The sequence below is a fragment of the Nicotiana tomentosiformis genome, chromosome 7 (genome assembly GCF_000390325.3).
Source record: "Nicotiana tomentosiformis chromosome 7, ASM39032v3, whole genome shotgun sequence".
NCBI classification, from domain to species: domain Eukaryota; kingdom Viridiplantae; phylum Streptophyta; class Magnoliopsida; order Solanales; family Solanaceae; genus Nicotiana; species Nicotiana tomentosiformis.
The window spans coordinates 752036-758438 of NC_090818.1; positions in this window are offsets into that span (position 1 = coordinate 752036).

Below are 6403 nucleotides of genomic sequence, written 5' to 3' on the forward strand. Positions count from 1 at the left end.
TCCCAAATTTCTACAAATTTTCAAGTCTAAATTCATATATAATCCAAGTATTTAACATGCAATAGGTGGGAATCACTTACTTGACATAGATGATGAAGATGGAGCTCCAAAATCGCTCCAAAACCGGCTCCCATGGAGGAAATGAAGTAAAAATGGCCAAAATCCCATTTTAAAAACTCCACTGCCTTGTCCGACCCTCCTTCGCGAACGCGAAAATCCCCTCGCGTTCGTGAAGGCCAAACTTGAACGGCCTTCAATTTTCCTCTTCGCGTTCGCGATCCAAGCCTCGTGATCACGAAGGTCCAGACTCCACTACTTCGCATTCGCGTTTGGAGCTCCGTGTTCGCGAAGGCTAAATGGCTCCAGGCCCAGTCCCTTCTTTCCTTCTACGCGTTCGTGATTGGCCTTACGCGTTCGCGAAGTTTCCTCAGTCAACCCCTCCACGTTCGCGACCTACACATCGCATTCGCGAAGGCCAAAACCCAGCGGCCTCAATATTCCTCTTTGCGAACGCGGGACTCTTTTCGCGTTCGTGAAGAAGGAAACCAGATGCTAGATATCAACAAATCCAAAACAGCCTGATTTGGTCCAAACCACCTCAAAATACACCCGAGGCTCCCGGGACCCCGTCCAATCATACAAACCCGTCCCATAACATAACTGAAACTTGCTCGAGACCTCAAATCCCATCAAACAGCATCGAAATCATGAATCGCACCCCAATTCAAACTTAATGAACTTTGAAACTTCAAACTTCTACAATCGATGCTGAAACCTATCAAATCACGTCCGATTGTACTCAAATTTTGCACACAAGTCATAATTGACATTACGGACCAACTTCAACTTCTGGAATCGGAATCCGACCCTGATATCAAAAAGTTCACTTCCGGTCAAACTTCGCAAAAGCCTTCAAATTTCTAACTTTTGCCAAATGACCCCAAAATGACCTACGGACCTCCAAATCCACATCCGGATGCGCTCCCAACACCAGAATCACTATACGGAGCTATTCCCAGACTCAGAATCCCAAACGGACACCAATAACATTGAAATTCACTTCAACCCAAATTTATGAAATTCTTCCAAAATGACAACTTCCATAATAGGCGCCGAAACGCTCCCGGGTCCTCCAAATTTTGACCCGGACATACGCCCATGTCAAAAATTATCATACGAACCTGTTGGAACCTTCAAATACCGATTCCAAGGTCGTTTACTCAAAAATCACACTTAAGTCAATTCCTCCAACTTAAAGCTCCCGAAATGAGAATTTTCTTTCCAAAATCAACTTTGAACTTCCGAAATTTCAATTCCGATCACGCGTACAAGTCATAATACCTGAAGTGAAGCTACTCATGGCCTCAAACTCCTGGACGACGTGCTTGGGCTCAAAACGACCGGTCGGGTCATTACATTCTCTCCCACTTAAACATACGTTCGTCCTCGAACGTGCTAAGAACTGCGCTGGAGTTGTCCGTAATCACTGTTTAACACCTCGTGCACCTACCCGTGCTACCACAACTCAGTTGAGCACATTAGCTCAATCAAATCTGAAGATATTCTCTTTTATTTAGGCAAATAAGCCTTAGAGCCCAGTTCCAACATCTGGAATTCTCTGTCAGCAACATACGAACACCGTATCAATCACCACACGATGTACCAGAATATGACTGCATACCTTTGCTGAATTCACACCATGCACCGCAACATTCACATAACCATAATAACTTTCTTTGATCATAATAGCCGACATTTCCCGAATCTGATGTTCACCATGCACCTCATGACATATATAAGTCTAGTTCCAACTCTTGCAATACCGCCACGACGGAAGAGACATGTAGAAGTTCATAACCAACTGCTGAGTCAACAAATCATTGAGTCTCTCCTCCTGACTAGAATCATCACCCCATTATAACCAAGTAATGGTATTTGCTCTTTACTATACTTCATATAATCCGATCGCACTGATCCCGGATCCAATAATCTCGTCTCACCCAGTATAAGTTGTTCAGGCAATGAGCCACCTCAGACGCTATTAAAAGTCTCATGTGATGCCACAGTGTGCCAATTAGCTACAAACTCGACGTGACACATAAGGAAAATGAACTCTGGAAGGGACTACTCAACCCACGTGACTAATTAGACAACTGAAAAGGTGTCATGAACCTTCCTCAAAAAATGGGACACAAAACACACAAAATAGAATATAGGGGACTGTACTCAATATCACACTGTTGCAGCGTGCAACCCGATCCAAACAACATACTCGTGGCGGCGTGCCACCCGATCCGTATAAAATAAAATAAAAATCTATAAGGAAATACTTACCGAGCTAGAATGCTCATTATTACAAAAATACCCGAATATCGGCCACAAGCACGCTAAGTGTATAATACCACCCCTGGGGAGACAGATAGCGCCATACGCTATAAAACTCAAGCACAACTACGGTGTAATATATGATCTGCATCTCGAGAGCCATCCTGCTCACATAATACCACCGATGTGCGGGAACTCAACACATTGTACAAATAATCAAGCCGTCTCACAGTCCACATGGCACAGTAATATAACGCGTGAAATAGCTGGCGACAAAATTAACATCCCACGCCCGAATATTCTTCCATAAGGAATCCTATACCGAATGAACACACCCAAGTTGGTGTAGCGTACACATCCACATTTGGACCCATCAACGGACCTCAAACCGATTCTGATCATACCACGCTTGGGTAAATAATCCCTCAAGGATCCACAATGACCCCTTTTCCTATGACACGCAAGAACAACTATCGAATTCGAAACAAACTTTCAAAATTCTCAACCAACTGAATAGAGCACCCTTCAGGCATAATTTCTCAAATTAGCGATAATACCACAATCTCCATACTTGGTTTTAATCTTTCAGGTGACTATGTGTCACACTTACACCATCTTCCCGCGGGATATGCTCCCATGACCTTCCGCACCAGATAACAAGTTCGCATATCCATTCCACCGGCCATACTAATGCTGTAAAGCAAATCAAGGATCCGTAAATCAATACACAAGCCTCTTACGCATAACACCAATCTCAGGTGATGCTGAAGACAATACCAACTTGCTTTAAACCTCTAAATCCTTTTTTGCTCGTCCAAGCTTGTGACATTCTTGTCAACACCGAACCACAACCTCGATCCTCAACTTCTAACTTCCATACCACTCACAATACTTATCATGCCGCTACGCGATAATACACGTATTCACCATAACCCTCAATAGAATAAAACTTCGTCATATAGAAACCTTTTTCTTAGCTCATCTCTGAAGAACAAGATGCAACACATAACTGAATTCCCATAACGCAGAAAATACAACCTTCAAGTAGTGTTCTAAACCACCAAAATTCTTCCGAGATCCATCTATACATAACAGGCCATAATACTCGAATACTTCCAAATAAAATCAATCTCGGCGACCGTCCAGCCTCGCACATACCGCCACAAACCATATGTATAAGTTAACACGCCGAAGGAACTGATCATTGCCACCATCATGCCAATTCAACCATTGCTAACCGATCCGACTTCTTCTAATTTACATCCGAACTTGCCTTAGGAATAGTAATAGCTTCATTCAAACATAACGAATCCTAATTCCGTACTTGCTGTGAGTGACCTTATTTCACGAGACCTCGTTGTCTCAAAACCCACGAATCATCTCATACCCCTCCTTATGCGCACTTTTACATCTTCAACTGGTACACCCATTCTGATACTTCTTTTATGAATTCGAAGTTATTTTCTTCCATTTCTCCAATGCTATACCACAACCCGAAGATAACGCAGAATAATCCAAGCCCCTTTTCATAAACTGCTGCAAAAGCTCGATACTCAACCATACTACAGACTCAAAATCCTTAGGCACCGCATTTTAAATTTTTGAATCCACTAAGACCGTTATTGAGAGTCACTTACTATGACTTGGTCCCGAATATAATCAACTCCAAGGCTCTTCTAGCACATGAGCACCCTCTCAAAGAAGCACCTGGCCGAATCATCTTCCTTGTAACTCGCCTCTACATGAAGTATAAATCCTGAGTCTTCCCAAAGCCAGAGCATGAATCGATAAGGCCAACTATAGCACACATTCCTCAAATCGTTTGTTCAAATTACCACTGATGTTCTCTTTCCTTAGTCCTAATAACCCATCAATATGCCGATAACTAGAAATCTTACAAATAAATGATCATGCAATCCAACTGTAGGCAGTGGGACTCTCCCACTTAGCTTGAAGCTACTATTGCATAAACCTGGAACCCACCAAGATTCATCCTTCATCGACATGATCTAGCACAATCAACCTGCCAAAATCCTCGAAATCCTTCTATTAGCCTTTAATGAACACTCCGAACCACTAGCCACATTTACATATTCAATCTCTTACTGGGTAACCAATAGAATTCTTCGCAGACGCTTCGTCAACACCACGCGACCGCTATCCTGCTCACATGAGATAACCCACTTGTGGAAATTACATGCCGACATATTCCAACGTCGCTGCATTGAGTATAATTACTACGAAATCAGTAGACCATCCTGAGTCTGAGCTCATTCACCAGCTGCACCAGTCCGCTTACTTCCCGCGGACATCAACTAAAGGTGCGACAATATCTTCCAACCCAAAGTCATGTTGTATCCTTCTTCATATCAAGAAACTCCTTTCTATCGTATCCAAATCTCCCCCCGTATAATAGCCAATATTTCAAATTAAGTCCGTAGACCCAATCACCATCCACCATAATTCCCAAATCACTCTAAACTTTCCTCAAGGCGTGTAGCTATCCTATCACAGAACCCACATGCTACTCTGCCACTCTCCCACTTTGGTCAAACTCACTCCTTTAAGTAACTACCCGACTCCCGTTTCTCATACTTAGCCTTCTATAAGTTTATCCACCGCAAGGCACCTCCCACATGTCCTTCCTCATCCTTCGCCGCCCAGTTGTGGCCTTAAATCAAGATCTACCTCTGTAGCACTTGAACTGATAGATCGCTACCAACTTTAAACCTATCTGGAAATCATCTTTCTCGAGCCATCAATACCAGGAATGCCGATTTGATGCTGAACCTCTGCACACTGCGACCTCTGACAGCCGCTTTCTCGGCACCATTTATAATACTCTGCCCCAAGGCGAATTGAAGGAAACCATAACACCGGCAAACTTAACACATTATAACCAATCAAGGACGATGACGCCACATCACAGGCGAAGATTCTACCACGCTAAAAAATATCGAGTCCCCCTACTCCATCAACCCAAGTCTAAACATTATTAGTTCGATTGCCTTTCCTCCATCGGAAGTAAAATACCGAGTCTTTGAATCATGCACTGAGTAAACCTCCCTTCAAGTCATTCACTACCCCGAGACATAGGCAAACATCCTACCATCACATCAATACTGTGCGATAATAACTCATGAGCATCATAGCAACCTGTGCATAGCCTCAAAGCTCTCAGAGGTACAGCTACTGAGTTGAAATGACAGAATATCCTTCCACAAGGTGACGACAATAGCCCAATCAACTACGCAGGAAGAGACATCCCGCACCACATCTGTAGTACAATTACAATTCCTCAATTCCCGATTTATAACCAGCACTTCACGTTGCATAAGATTGAATAGGAAGGGAATGAAGGTATAAGCCCCAAGGAAATCAAATCACACGATGAGGAATCAAGAAGGGAAGTGCTCCTAACAGCCATGTAGCCTCTCAAAGATAAGTACAGACATCTCCGTACCGATCCGCAAGACTCTACTAGACTTGCTCATGACTCATGAGACCTAAGTGAACCCAGTGCTCTGATACCATGTTGTCATGACCAAAAATCTATTAAGGTCATGATGGCGCCGAACACCACTGTCAGACAAGCCAACAATAAATACTAGATTTGGTCTTCATCTTTAATATTTTTGAAATCATATTTTCCTTCAAATTAAATAGTAAAGGATGAGATTTTCAAAATAAATAATAATATCTTTAAAAATTCCAATACTGAACGCCCATAATAAATCCCAAAACCCGATGTCACAAGTGCATGAGCATTTATTAGGAGATAAAATAAAATACAATAACTGTCCGGAATACATATTTGGACAGAAAAGAAAAATACAAATACTCTGAAGGAGATTTGCTGGCTGTGAATCGTCTCACAAAATGCAGCTCACCTAAGTCCCCGTATCAACCATGCCGCTGCGCCCACAAAGCCAATAAAATATATGTGCCTGCACAACAAAATGTGCAGCAAGTGTAGTATGAGTACGTAAATCAACGCATACCCAGTAAGTATCCCGCCTAACCTCGAAGAAGTAGTGACGAGGGGTCGACTCGGACACTTAGTATGGGCTATAATTAA